The following is a 16,310-nucleotide window of genomic DNA, read 5'->3' on the forward strand; positions in this document are numbered from 1 at the left end:
AAGGGTTCTAAAAGTAAAAATGCATAGGGGATGGTAATTGGCATGAATATTCTGTTCTGAACCGCCATGCTGCTGAATTATGAAGTTAACAAGGAAATATGGTGGAATTTTGTGATGCATCCCCGGCAGTCAATTTTGGATATTTAGACCACATTTACAGTGACAACACAACATGGACAAATTCCACTGGTCTACAACCACTGTCTGTTACTATCTCCTATCCACCCGACCCCTCTGTTGTCTTGTTTCCCTATTAGCATGTCTGTGTCTCCCAAATAGTATTTCTTGTTGTCGTGTATTTTACTTTGGCACATGATGAATAGTGACCTATCCACCTGACCTCAGGTAGCATGCCTTATCACACTCTACAGGAGGCCTCTTGTGGGTGAGCAAAACTTACAGTGTATTGGCACTCTCCTTATGCATGGTCAGCCAGTGCGTGTAATCAGGGAGGGGGGGGCATGAGAGCTGGATATTTAAAGAGGTCCTGTTCTAATGCTCCCAGGGGTCTATGTAGAAGAAGACAGATAAGAGCAGTTCCTCTGATTGGCCAATTTGGAAAAATAGTAGTAATTACTATGATCTGAGAAGGGAAAGTTCAAATTCAGATCTTGTTGCCCTCACACACCTGTTAGGGTGTCATGCTTCATCATTGGGCGTGCTCCTCGTCGGACCGGCGCTGCAATGTCCGACGGGCCTGGTGGCTTCTTTGTCGGAGATCTTTTGATCTGAGTACGCCGTTTTGTATGAAGACCATGTGAATGATAGTGGAGGGTAATAGCTCCTAAGAATGTGGGGATTCAAGAAAAATTAAAATAGGCCCTGGCCCCTCGATAGTTTTAATAAGGTTAGGTAGGGCTGGGACTAAATAAAACCAGGGAGGCTACTTATGTGATGCAAGGTATCAGGGTAGCCTATAGTTGACAGGGGTCAACATGTTTCGTGTCACAGTGCTCAAGATCGAGCGACACTTCTTCAGGACCGTGGGACCAGTAATGAATTCGTATACCTCAGTTTCTTATAACGGGGTATTGCAGGTCAACCACATACCATCTGGACCTAAGTATGGTACAGAATAAAAGGCTCCGCCTAAACAGAAGGAGACAAAAATATATATAGAGGACAAGCATAAGCCACTCAATCGTAGCTACATCAAAAGTGAAGGGTCCAGAAGTCAAAATGAGGTGTCTCTTAACTCCTTCAAGGGACCATCATTTCTACTCAACAATAACGAATTTGTTAGAGAGAGGACAATAAAAGAAGTTGTGACTAGTACATAAAAAACACAACCAAGTCAACTCAAGCAGTGATACAAAACTCTATTCTCCTTAGAATAACCAATATAATGGAGCAACCCATATACGCAATACAAATCTTACCTCAGAATGAGGGGTTCAAGGCTTCATAGGAGAAGGAGTAGCAACCGGACCACTGGAACGGTCCCACTAAGGTAAAGATATAAGCATCGCAAAATATCATGCTATACAACATGTAAGTGAAATACTCTATCTCTATCAAGAGCGTGAGATGTGTTGGCTCAAGGTGGTCGGTACGTTACTTAGTATCAGTAGGCTCTCTCCTCATAAAAGGCTATCAAGAGAAGTGCTAAGGGTTGGTACAACTAGTACACTGTGATAGCGGTTGATGACCAGAGATGGCGGTGATAAGTATTGAAATCCATGGCTGAGAAATAGCACCATGTGACAAGGACTGCCGTGGTGGGATGGTCCATACTAGAGCAGAGTAATTTATAAACATTAATATTTACCCAAGATCGCAACTCAGTCTGATACCACTCGTGTAATCCTAAAGCAATGCACAATGTTGAAGGGAGGTGTGTTTAACGATGTGCTAAATCACCCTCTATTGGTGCATAATAATAAAAAACTCCGTCTTTTAGTGCGTGATAATGTATACCATAGTGAATAGTTATTCCTTAAGGGTGGCGTGTAGCTGACAAGTCGACCCCAAAGGCGAGTTCGTGGTGCTCATATCACCCGCTGTTAGAGTACTAGTAAAGACTCAGTGGTCAAACTGACCTAGACGTCGAGTGCATTGTGCTCGTATCACTCACCGTTAGAATTCCGGTGAGGAATCAGTGCCGAACAAGTTGCAGGCAGATAGCGTAAACAATCACTTACCCGAACGTTGGCGGGGGGGCAGGCCAAAACAGGACGTGTCTACTCCTCACCTGGATATTACCGGTGTTGGATTCACTTCCTGTATATACCCTCGAGTCATTGGCGTAATCTCGCGAGGTTGCGGAGGGCGCCATTTTGTCACACGAAGACTGCCTGACCTTGGATATCGAACGCTAATTCAAGCTGATCGAAGTGGGACACGGAAGATACATATGTTGAAAGACATATGTGTTTCTAGACTATTAAAGCGTGGATCCAGATATTCAGACTGGTATATAATACCACAAAGGAAAACAGGTTCCTAGATGTTATCAGTAACTAAATAGTCAACAGTGAGCCCAGATGGAGCTCGAGACTGGTATACTAAACCTTATCGGGAAATGGGTTTTATTGGTAACTGTGTCATCAACAGTATATAGTCAGCAGTGAGCCCAGATGGTGCTAGAGACTATTATATAGAACCTAATAGGGAAATGGTTTTTTTTGGTAACTGTATCATCAACAGTAAACCCGCATGGATCGGGTCTAATCAGAATGTGTTAAAAACTATCCAGAGTGGGAAATGTAGATAGATTAAAAATCATTTATGTGTAATTAACACAAGAAGTGGTGTTGTGATGACAGTCAGGGTGCATGAACATAATGGTGTGTATGTTAGTTCAATAAACATATAGAGACATGGGTGGTGTGGTACCAATGGAGTCCATGCAACATAGTCTCGGTAGTGGAGATGTAGTGCTTGCAGAACCCTGTAGGTGGGAAAATTAACACATAAGTTCTGTCCATGGAATTTCGTCGTTAAGACCCCTTTCCTGTGTTGATAAGCGAAAAATCCATCTCTGTTCAGTTTCAAAGAGTTTTTCTTGAGACCATGAGGGATTACTTTCAATTACGGTCCAGTATAGGTCATTGTGTCCGTGCGGATGAGTGAGATAGTGTGTACTCAATTTAGTCGTGGATCTCCCACACCGTATATTGCTGCGGTGTTCCATAATTCTTGTCTTCACTGGACGTGTTGTCATGCCGACGTATCTTAGTTTACAAGGACAAGTAATTAAATAGACGCAGTTATGGGAGTTGCAGTTAGTATGGTTTTTCTGAGTCCAGACTTTTCCTGTTTCAAGAGTGAGTTCTTTAGTTGTCTTTGTAAGATCACACACTCCACATTGTCCGCAGGGGAAGTGTCCACGTACGGGATTCATATCCCACAGGGTCCTCTGTTTTGTTTGTCTTCCTGTCTTTGGACGAGTGTGCACTATGATGTCACGTAGGTTACTAGTGCGTTTGTTGGCAAATCTTGGAGGGGTTATGGCCACTTTGCCCGTCGTTAGTATCTTCCAGTTCTTTTTTATAATCTTCTGGATCTTGTTAGATTCTGGTGTGAACGTAGTCACGCATATTAGTGACTCTTCGGTTGATTTGATTCTAGGTTCCAACAGAGATTCTCGGTTGTTGTTTAGGGCTCGCTTGTATGATCTTTTTACAATAGATGTAGGGTAATCTCGAGCCTTGAGTTGGTGACTGAGAACAGCTGCTTCCTTTTTGTACTCGCTGGTTTTTTCGCAGTTTCTGCGGAGACGGAGGAACTGTCCAAAGGGAAGGTTATCCCTTAGGGCCTTTGGATGATAGCTTCCATATAACAGTAAGCTATTTCGATCTGTTGGTTTTTTAAAAGTCTTAGTTGACAACTCACCATCTTGTAGGGTTATGGTCAGGTCGAGGAAGTGGATCTCTGTGGGTGAAACAGACCGAGTGAACTTTAAATATGGGTCCAGAGAATTCACCCATGTGAAGAATCTGTCACACGTCTCACTATCGCCTTTCCATAGAATCAGGATGTCGTCTATGTAGCGTTTCCACAATACTATGTTGTCACAGAAGATGTTATCTGTCATGTGTAGATGTTCAAAATTAGCTACATAGAGACAGGCCAGACTTGGAGCAAAGGTGCTGCCCATACAAGTACCTTGGGTTTGGTGGAAGAACTGGTCTTTGAATTGGAAGTAGTTTTCACACATAGCTATTGTTGCGCACTCCATAATGAACGACACTGGTGTAGTAGAGGTCCAGTCTTCATTAAGAAGCAGGTCTTCAATCACTCTAAGGGTTTTGGTTTGAGGGATATTAGTATAGAGTGCCTCTACGTCCAATGTCATTAGAAGATCCACTTGATTGTTAGTATTGAACTCAGATATTAGATTCAGAACATCCCTGGTGTCCTGTAGGTACGATGGTATACGCTTCACCAGCGGACGAAGAAAATGATCACAAAATTTGCTGAGAGGCTCTAATACTGAGCCGATCCCTGATACTATCGGTCGTCCAGGGGGTGGGTTCTGACCTTTGTGAATCTTGGGAAGCGTGTAAAACGCTGGTATGCGTTGTTGTGAGTTCACAAGGAAGGCTGCCTCGTTTTTAGAAATCCAGCCCTGGGTCTCTGCAGATTCCACGATAGATTTAATCCTCGTCATCAATTTCCCTGTTGGGTCAGACGTTATTCTCTTGTAGTATTTCTCTTGTGAGAGTTGGCGTAGACACTCGTTGTCGTAATCTATGGTGTTCATTAAGACAATCGCACCACCTTTGTCTGCTGGTTTTATTGTGATGGTGAGGTCTTCATTGAGGGTCTTCATGGCCTCTCTCTCGGCTTTGGGGAAGTTGTCATAGTGTGACCTTGTGGGAATGTTATTCATCTCCTTCAACACTGTTTGTTCAAAGGTTAACACCTCAGGTGGAACCATCCCATCATGTGGTGTAAATGTTGATGGTGGACGCAGGCCTGAATCCATGGATTCCTGGGGGTTCCTGTCTTGAAAGAAGGCCCTTAGGCGTATCTTCCTAAAGAAGTTGTGGAGTTCTTTGTGTTGGAGAAAGTGGTCCACACGTGGAGTGGGTACAAACCCTAGCCCCCTGTTAAGAACATTCACTTCAGTAGGTGTTAGGTTTTTGTCTGATAAATTGACCACTAGGTTTTGTTGTTCTTCCTGCTCCTCAACTCCATTCGTTCTTGTTGTTGGGGAACGGGTTGGTCCTGCCATTGGACTTGTTTCGATTGACCGTCTCGTCTTCTGCCTCTTCCCCTGCCCCGGCCTCTTCCTAAAAAAGGCTGTTGGTTTTGATTGAAGTGAAACATGGGTGCAGGCATGTGGTACATAGGGTTCCATGGTGGTTGTTGACCATAGAAGGGGTTCATTGGGTATCCATACATCGGTGGTGGTGGTTGTCCCCAGTTTTTCTTCAAGCTAGAACGGCTTTCATTGCTTGATGTACTGCTATTAGAGTTGTAGCGTGGTCTGCTCTCTACTGAACTGCCATCTGAGGAGTCTTCGCCAGTGGGAGCTTGGTAATCTTCCTTTGTATAGGGGTACACTTTCTCCTTGTCGAATCTCTTTATATCTTTTTGCAGTTTTGTGATTTTCTGTCTCATCAGGTGATTCTTGTGATCATCTATTTCAGCATTAATTTCTGATAGTCTGCTCTTGTAAGCGGTGATGTTAATGGAAGCTTTTAAGTTGTTTTCCGCGATGGTGATTTCAATAAGTAGTTTGTCAGCTAGACGTTTAGCAGTGTTAATAATCAGGATCAACCAGTCCCTGGTGCACTTCCAAGCCACCAGGGACCATTCTTTTCTGAACCCAATGTCTTCCAGAAAGATCCTAGGGGCGTTGGTGACCAGTAGGCCATTCGGGGCGATGTTTGCCCTTAGGTATTCTGTCATCATTGCACCGTGAAGTGCAATCTTGGTCTGTAATTTCTTCTGATTTGTGATTGAATTCCAATCTTCGGTAGTGCTGCAGGAAGGCGTGCTGCTGTCAGTTTGTAGTAGGGAGGGAGCCCGTAGAATTTCCGACACCATATCGTCAGAAAAACTTAGCCCATGGTTCTCCATGGTAAGGTGTTGGAGGATTAGCAACGTTTGGGATCAGGAGTATGTATAAACTTGAGACTTAGAGTGAATGATAGTACAGAGTCAAATGTGGGAATAATTCAATAGTATGAATAATTATGTCCCTCGGCAATGAAGCCGTGCATAAGCGTGTAATCAGGGAGGGGGGGACATGAGAGCTGGATATTTAAAGAGGTCCTGTTCTAATGCTCCCAGGGGTCTATGTAGAAGAAGACAGATAAGAGCAGTTCCTCTGATTGGCCAATTTGGAAAAATAGTAGTAATTACTATGATCTGAGAAGGGAAAGTTCAAATTCAGATCTTGTTGCCCTCACACACCTGTTAGGGTGTCATGCTTCATCATTGGGCGTGCTCCTCGTCGGACCGGCGCTGCAATGTCCGACGGGCCTGGTGGCTTCTTTGTCGGAGATCTTTTGATCTGAGTACGCCGTTTTGTATGAAGACCATGTGAATGATAGTGGAGGGTAATAGCTCCTAAGAATGTGGGGATTCAAGAAAAATTAAAATAGGCCCTGGCCCCTCGATAGTTTTAATAAGGTTAGGTAGGGCTGGGACTAAATAAAACCAGGGAGGCTACTTATGTGATGCAAGGTATCAGGGTAGCCTATAGTTGACAGGGGTCAACATGTTTCGTGTCACAGTGCTCAAGATCGAGCGACACTTCTTCAGGACCGTGGGACCAGTAATGAATTCGTATACCTCAGTTTCTTATAACGGGGTATTGCAGGTCAACCACATACCATCTGGACCTAAGTATGGTACAGAATAAAAGGCTCCGCCTAAACAGAAGGAGACAAAAATATATATAGAGGACAAGCATAAGCCACTCAATCGTAGCTACATCAAAAGTGAAGGGTCCAGAAGTCAAAATGAGGTGTCTCTTAACTCCTTCAAGGGACCATCATTTCTACTCAACAATAACGAATTTGTTAGAGAGAGGACAATAAAAGAAGTTGTGACTAGTACATAAAAAACACAACCAAGTCAACTCAAGCAGTGATACAAAACTCTATTCTCCTTAGAATAACCAATATAATGGAGCAACCCATATACGCAATACAAATCTTACCTCAGAATGAGGGGTTCAAGGCTTCATAGGAGAAGGAGTAGCAACCGGACCACTGGAACGGTCCCACTAAGGTAAAGATATAAGCATCGCAAAATATCATGCTATACAACATGTAAGTGAAATACTCTATCTCTATCAAGAGCGTGAGATGTGTTGGCTCAAGGTGGTCGGTACGTTACTTAGTATCAGTAGGCTCTCTCCTCATAAAAGGCTATCAAGAGAAGTGCTAAGGGTTGGTACAACTAGTACACTGTGATAGCGGTTGATGACCAGAGATGGCGGTGATAAGTATTGAAATCCATGGCTGAGAAATAGCACCATGTGACAAGGACTGCCGTGGTGGGATGGTCCATACTAGAGCAGAGTAATTTATAAACATTAATATTTACCCAAGATCGCAACTCAGTCTGATACCACTCGTGTAATCCTAAAGCAATGCACAATGTTGAAGGGAGGTGTGTTTAACGATGTGCTAAATCACCCTCTATTGGTGCATAATAATAAAAAACTCCGTCTTTTAGTGCGTGATAATGTATACCATAGTGAATAGTTATTCCTTAAGGGTGGCGTGTAGCTGACAAGTCAACCCCAAAGGCGAGTTCGTGGTGCTCATATCACCCGCTGTTAGAGTACTAGTAAAGACTCAGTGGTCAAACTGACCTAAACGTCGAGTGCATTGTGCTCGTATCACTCACCGTTAGAATTCCGGTGAGGAATCAGTGCCGAACAAGTTGCAGGCAGATAGCGTAAACAATCACTTACCCGAACGTTGGCGGGGGGGCAGGCCAAAACAGGACGTGTCTACTCCTCACCTGGATATTACCGGTGTTGGATTCACTTCCTGTATATACCCTCGAGTCATTGGCGTAATCTCGCGAGGTTGCGGAGGGCGCCATTTTGTCACACGAAGACTGCCTGACCTTGGATATCGAACGCTAATTCAAGCTGATCGAAGTGGGACACGGAAGATACATATGTTGAAAGACAGTGCTTCTACATGTCAGGGTGCTGAATGTGTACAACTGCGTACATGTGTATCACTGATACCCAAAACCAATATTTTCCCCTGAAAGTTTGTGAGGATTTTGCACCTAACCTAAATGCATTGAAGATCAGTTGTGGCAGACTTGCTCGATCAAGAGGAGATTCTGCATTGAGAAGAAGGGCAAATAGAGGAGTAGTTGTATACTTAAAACAACATGAAAGCTATCTGAGAAAATGTCAGAATTTAAATCAAAATGCTTACCATTTACTTTGCACACAGTAAAATCTCAGATTCACTCTGGAATTTGCCCTGGGGATGCTGAACCTCAGAGTATCAATCTCATCTAAGAAACAATCTACACCAGTTTCACCTTCTGCCTTAGAAGCAGGCCCTCAGTGGGAATGAGGGAGCTGTAAGTACAGGGGAGGAAGAAACTGAATATGCAGGGACTGATGTAGATTCCCTCAACCTACCTGTCAACTCTCGATTTTTCGTTCAGGGAAACTGGTTGTCAACAGTGGTGGCTCCTCTGCTAAGGTAGAGGAACGTCACCCCACTGCTTCAGCTGCCAGCTGAATACAAAACATAAAATGATAATAACGCTCGTTATTATCATATCGTTTTTTGTATTCAGCTTGAAGCTGAAGTCAGGACGGAGGTGGCAGCACCTGAAGTGCGCATGATGCTTTGGCCGGCAGTCTTGGGTCGCCCAAAGCCACATGCGCACTCTGCAAGTTATCCACGCTGGCTGAGAACATGCACAGCCTGCCAGCCCCGGTGTAAGCGCTGAACCATGGCGCTCTGACCAATTACAACGCTGCTAAGGATTCTGGGAGGCTGTGCACTTCCTGCTGAGAGGAGGATGGAGAAAGAATAGGGGGTGGCCAGCGGTAAAGATGTAAGTGCTTTTTCTTATTATTCCTCTCCCTTTCCTCCTCCTGCCCCACATTTGACCCCTGGTCGGTAGCAGCCGCTACTGGTTGTCAACTTCTGTAGGCTCACCGCATTGGCTCCTATATAGATACCAATTACCATTCATAGTCTGTCCAGCCACCACACAACACGTGTACCTAACCATGCACAGACGATAGAGACTATACAGCTATTCGACAATGGGGACTATACAGCTTTTTTAGGGGGAAAGCTTGTATGCCCTCTCCTTTCCAACTGTACAAGTGAAAAGGCCTGTGCCTGTGCAACTATAACCAGCTTACACCAGCCAACAGTAGTATTCACCCTCTACAGATAAGGCGCTGAGTGATAGTAACTTTTTGCCTACTCTTGTAGCTGCTTTGTGTTCTGCAAATTCTATAAGTGTTGAGTTCCTCAATGTCGTGCATTTGGTTTTAATTCTTCACACTCGAGTGCCCGTGGCGTGCATGTTTTCTGAGCATGCACAAAATAGACCAATCTACACATGTTTTAGAGACTTTACTCCATCACCACCCAAAAATGTACTTTACCTAGTTTTACCTATTTGCCCCGATGCACAATAGGGGCCCTAAAGGGTAACATTCAAGCCAAACCTATAGTACTCAAACTGATAACTTACAGGAAGCATCATTGTTTCCTCTGCGAGGTGCCCAGGGAGTATCTTTAAATATTTCTAAACATTTTCTTCGTCACAATCCAGCATCCATGCCAGAAAATAAGCGTGATACGATAGTTAGTTTTTGATGTTACCATAAAAATTTACACCAAATATGTGAAGTAGTTCAAGTGAGTCTACACCTCCAGGCACAACCATGCTACATTAGCTTCAAGAGGCACCTGAACACTGACTACAACTGAGAAATGATAGACAGGAAATAACTCCCTAAATCAGACCACTTTCTGACTTCCTGCCATCGTCCTTATTCAACTGTCGTTTAATTTGTGCCAGTCGTTGCGGACCAATAAGGGTTTTGTATCATCTTTGACCCATAGCAAGAGAGAGAAAGGCAGAAACAGGAGAAAGGAGGAGGAAGAGAAACACAAGAAAACAGCGATTCACAGGGAAAGCAGAAAAAAATTTAAAAAACAGTTATGGCAAAGTCAATAGGTCTAGCCTTCAGCAAACCAATTGGCAAAGCAGCATATGGCAAAAGAGGAAAGAATAAAAACAAAACAAAAGTCAACATAGGCATAAGTCATCACACTTGTGGGCATATGCATCATGATGCCAAGTCGACTAGGCATGCTGTGTTAAATGCCTGCATGCTTCACCACGCATTCACATATGGCATGGTTCAGCATCCATTTTGTTTTTACTCACCGTTCCAAGACAACGGACGCCAATCGTGGAGCAGTAAATATAAAGAAAGTCAAATGTACACAAACATAAAAAAAGGAGTAGTCTGGCAACAAATTGAAGCAGCTGAGCCCTCCAAAACATTTTGTAAAAGCATTTCTTAAATGAGCACAATGAGTGAAACACAGAGTCGTGGGCAACAAGAGATGGAGGGAGGGGTGTTGCACGATCAAGGTAGGAGCCTGAGGTGAGAGGGAGAAATAAATGTAAAAAAAGAAAAAAAAAGAAAAGATATAGCAACTATACAGGAAGGCTGAGGAGGGAGTAACACGGGTGGAGTGAGCATTTAGGTGGAAGCAGCTAATGAGGAAGAGAGGGCAAAATAAAATGCCTGCAATCCCATACAGTGATGAAAGACAGCAAAAAGTAGTTCCCTATATGTAAGCAGTGGAAGGATAAAAGCCATCCAATTAAAAGATTGGTAAAGAAACTGTGCTCTAGAGGAGGGAAAAACACAAGGAGGTGGAAAGCCATTGAATAGGAAGCAAATGAGACTGCCAAGAAAGAAAGTCTGTGCCAAGAAACAGGCTGGCACAAAAATGTACTAGTGCAGGACACAGTATGCCTTTTTGACAACATACCCCTAAAAGCTGCCTGTAGGCAAGGCCCAAAAAGTGAAATAAAGAAACAAGAAGTGTAGAGTGGTGGAGGAAAGAAGCATGGGGTGGATTCAAGACTAAGCTTCCTTAGTAATGGCAACCCTGGCATTCAGCAATGGGCCATAAGAAAAAATTGGGCACCTGCACATTTTATTTTGTTTGTTTGTTGGTTTTTATTTTATTCAACAGATATCTGTGAAGTAGCTAATGGTGTGGTACTGCACACAATCCTTATATTAACAATAAAGAGGAACTTACGAGAATCCGGATGAGCCAAAGGTCTATTTTTCTAGACTTCTGCACCCATAAGCCAGTAATGTACAGTGCGCGGTAAGAGATGATGAGGACACAGTAGTTTGTGAAGGCAATGAATGCCAGGAACACCAGGGCTGGAATGATATACCTGTAAAAGAAGAAGTGGAACAATAGGTGCATGGAGATAGTGTGGCATTTTCACTATATAGACAATTTAACAGAATTAGTCAGGGGTTCAGTGTTTAAGAGCTGGGAAGTGCTGCTACTGTTCCATCAAAAGCACTACACTATGGGCAAGAAGTTCAGCTACTTGGTCATAAGAGCACCTCTGCTGAGAAGAGCTGGTACTGTCCCAATGAAAATTCAGCAGATCTGCTGATAAGTGCTAGCATTGTCAAATAAAGAGTGGCAGCCATGCAGATCGATACAGATGCCTCCTTCTCCCTAAAAGCCGCAGTATCGTGTCTTGGCGGTGAGGTGTATAAAATGTCTACATGCCACCAGATACAGATGTCTTTGGGTGTCAGAGGATGACAGGGAGTTACAAGGTGAGCAGCCATTTTTGATAGCTTTCTTGAATCAATACCAGAATGGGGTGGCGATGGAGTGTCCCAACACCGAGATAGCCAGTCGGAAGAAAAGGATGCAATGTGATCTGTAATTTTCCTCCCACTACTATTAAGCAAAGGCTGGTAGGATTCTGCTTGCTTTTTCCACGACTTGAAAAAAGGGACGAGTTATAAACACATTTTTCATTGAGAATTTGAATAAACCTTTAAAAATCTAAAACCAAACCCCCAACTTGACTAGTGATAACCCATGCGGCCCTAATGAATGCCTTCTGGGTATTTACTAGGATGATCCCATCCCTACCTCTAATTGCTGTTTGCTACATCAAAAAATAGAGATGGCCATATTCATATGAACAGTGATCTATCTATCTACTAGGGATACATCCATGCTGCATGGGGGAAACCAATTGATGTATTATCCCAGCCAAACTATTACTCAAGGCTTTCAAAAACACCAGTGTTAATCAAAGGATATTAGGTAGTAAGAAGGACATTTCCTGGGGTGTTTATTTTTCTCCAGGAATATCACTATGTTTATTTACATTTTTGATAAAGGGACCTTTAATTGCTCAAAAAAACCATTGATTTTATCAAGGAAAAATGGGCTAACATGCCATTAAAAATTCAGATGGAATTATTTTTGAACCAGTGGACTTACTTCCAAGCTGACCTTTTATTCCCATGATTTTCTCCCCCAATGTAAAAGGGTTGTTCAAATTTAGTAGGGAGTTCTTCATAAAGACGCATTTTAGCCACAGCCAGAATGTCCTAGGATACTCAACAGAACAGTCTGAGTCTTCATTATAAAGTTCAGAATAAAATTCCCAAAAGACATCTAAAATTCCCACAAATTTGTTTTATCATCATACCAACGATATTATATACCCTAAAACTATATTTGTGATGTCCTTTTCGCTAATATTAAAGGCCAATGTCTCACCCACTGACTATGCTCGAACATTGAGTGCTTATGATACACCCTTTCAATAATGTCTCTGAACTGCTTTTATGCAAGCAACATCTGACCACTTAATGTTTGCAAATCTCCTTTTCCTCATCCAGGCACAGGCGAGCGGATCAAAAACCCATACTCAAGCTCTAGATTTGAAAGTTGTACACACATGTTTTCCTTTTGCCAGCGAGCTTCTTGACCACTATGACTAGTAACACTAAGCATGGCCCCCTGTATCACTACCTTAGCAGTATTCTAAAGGTGTTCAGCTGGGGAGCCTCCTATAAGCTTATCTGATCATTCTTTGTTTTATCAATAACATCAATAGATCAGCACATGCAAGCTCCCTCTGTACCGATGCAGAGAGGAACCGGTGGGCAGCCATCTTCCTTGAGTGTTTGAGCAAGCCTTAAAGATTTCCCAGAGACCTCATCACTTTTGGTAAGAAATCCTTTATACTGCCTTTCACAGCGTCTAGGGGGGCAAGATCTACTCTCCTCTATTACTTGCCAAAGTGAAGCTCCACTCTTGTCACCTCCTCTCATGGCAGTCCAGGGCATTTTGTCTTATTTTCTGTTTTGCCTCTGTATCCCGGCCTCCTAGCATCTGCCACGGGTTCTGCTCTCACCATGAGCCAGCATCCAGCAGGCCACTGAGCTGCGTGCAAGGAGGAGCTTCATCCCCTGCTTCCTCTGAGAAGCTGTGTGTATGGCTAAGCACTCAGTACTGCACAAAATCCAATTCTACACCCACAAGCAGGTAAACAATCAAGCCTCCATTGATGTTTTTCCGGGAAACAGCCTTTACCACGAAGGCTTTTCTACGCGTTACGTTTACAACGGTACACTTACCTCGTAAACGTATTGCTTCCACGACCGTCTTTACCACGCAAGCAAAGTCTTCACGGAACGTCTTCTTCCTCATCCAATTCAGTCCTTTTTTAGTGTCGGCGAAGACATGAGAAAAAGGCAAAAAAAAGAAAAAGGGGGCTTGGGGGGGTCTCCCCCGCACAAAAAAAAGCATGGTAAAGGAATAATCGAGGTAAAGGATATGCGTAGAAAAATCATTCCGTAGTAACGCATGCGTGGTAAAGGCATGCGTTGCAACGGAATGCGTAGTAACGACATATATTCGTTTTTCCTTTTCACTCCCTCGGGGAACCACATGCATCGCTCAGCAGCTGCACAAATAATGTGCTATCAAAATCATGTAAGGCAATTTATGATGACAGATCGGCAGATGCCACCCCAGGCAGCATCATTTCCACCCATCCCTACCTTTCTTAATGCAAACCTCATTAAGTAAACTGTGTTTTCGAGAGGAGTCACCCATCCCTTAATACGAGCATTGCTGGGAACTCGAGTCCACGTACCGAGTCTCAGAGACTTGTGTTAAGAGTTGAAGTCAGAGTTAATTTTGTGACCGTCACTCTTATCTACTGCAAATACACCATAACCTGTTTAATTTCTGCTCTACGTTCAGCTTTGCTGTGTTATGGGGAAAACATATACACAATTTCACATGTATTTTGAGAAACTGCATACTTATATTTTGTGGTGTAGGTTTGTATTTGAGGGTAGGTGAATGGCAATACAGGGCCTCTCCTCCACCACCCCAGAGCGAATACATTCACCTGCATGGCTTTGGTCACTCTGCTTACAATCTCAAAGTGATGTTCATCAAAAAGATCCGAGGAGTTACCACCTAAAAGTATCCCTTATAGGTGCCATCTAGAAACTTTCCATTCAATCTTTCCCTTCTGTGTCAGTTGATTCCCCCAGTCTCCCTCCCCTCTCCACCTATCCAGCTAACCACAAGCCTCCACAATGTGTCAGTTGTCAATTCTTTTCAGTCCGAGTCCTTTCCAAATGTTTGTGTGCCTCAAGGCACCATTTCACCAAGCAAAAGAAAAACCCCCGAAAACTCCCTACACAATTCTCTGTTCTTCCCCTCAAGTCCTCCCTCTTATCCAGGACCATGGAGGTCCCACAACACCCTGCTGTTTTTACCTGCTCCTCCACAGGATGATACTCATCAGACTCAGATAAGCCTAGTCAACCTATCTAGCTTTTTTCTTGCTTTCTTTTTCCTGGTCTGGCAAGGTAGGCGTGGAGAGAGGGACTCTGCTGAGGGTCGGGCTTGCCGTTTCCTCCTCAATGTTGGCAGCGGGGTACTTGTTTCTGGCTGTCGCTGGTGTAGTGATATGATTCCTGGAGGCCCAAGTGTATGTCAAGCGGTGCTTAGTGGAAACTATACACACCTAAGGTGGTAGGTAATAGAGCACAGGGGTTCAGCAGAGTAACAAAGATGACGGTAAGTATTTGGCACATTGTATAGGATGGCAGTAATCGATAGGAGCAGTTCATCCTCACCAGAGCTCCACTGACCACCCTCAACATCTGCATCCTCTTCTGCAAGACGTATCTTAGTTTCTCTGGTTGAGAACATTTTATAGCTTTTTTTGTTATGACTTTAAATGGTGAATACTCCTTTAGATATATCACAGTTTAGACTTATTCTCGATCCCACAGGAAAAGCCAGCCAATGTTGAGAGCGTTGTTGAGCATCCACACAAGGTAAAACCAGATTGGGAATAAATCTGGCTTTATATACATCCATCCATTTTCGCTTCTAAGGTCAAAACAAAAAGCAATGAATTAGCAACAATACATGTGTTAGAAAACTAGAACAAAGTGTTTAATCTCATATATAACCCTAGGTTATAGGCATCTCCATAAAGACAGCTCTCACATATGCCAATGTTCAAGTTAAATGGAGAAAGCTCCCAAAAAGAGGTGCTGCAACAAAAATTGCCTATGGAAAAAGAACAGCTTTATAGAATTTCAATATCTTCAAATGGCTGAATCATTACTTTACGCCACTGGTCTCCGGGCCAGACAAGATGGTTGTTTTGGGAAGAGCTGCTTGAAAGCCAGCCAGCCTAGTTCAAACTGCAAACGAGAGGCAAGTGAAGGTATTGAGATATTGGTTACTTTCAGGATAGTAATGTCTTTTTGAGATGATAAAAAAGCAAATTTTAACTGTCCACCTGAGAAAAAATGAATGGGTGGCAAAGTGAGCTAAAAACAATGATGGATTCAACCCAGATCTGTGACTGGGAGTGTGTGAAAAGTTTTGGCGCTCCGCCCATCATATCCTTGTGTTTGCTTTGTTCAATTTAAGTTGGCAGGGAATGCCCTGACGTGGGTCCCTTGCTCACTTTGCCACTGGATTCAAGCTAGCCTAGCTGATGAGGGGTGTTACCCTTAAACCAGTCCCAGAATGCTTGTTTCCACTCCAGGGAAGACCCGGCTTGGCAGTTTGGGCTGGACTGTTCCCATGAGGCACAGGGTCAAGACTGATTTGCATATAGCGGGGTCTGAACTGGGGTGGCGTAGTGAGCTAAAGAACGGTGATGGATTCAACCCAGATCTGTGACTGGGGGTGAGTGTCAGAAAGGTTTCAGTGCGCCGTCCATCATCTCCTTGTGTTTGCTTTGTTCACACCTTCAATTAAGCCATTGATCAATAGCTACTGATT

The sequence above is a fragment of the Triturus cristatus genome, chromosome 1_2, assembly GCF_964204655.1.
Source record: "Triturus cristatus chromosome 1_2, aTriCri1.1, whole genome shotgun sequence".
In the NCBI taxonomy this organism is placed as follows: Eukaryota; Metazoa; Chordata; class Amphibia; order Caudata; family Salamandridae; genus Triturus; species Triturus cristatus.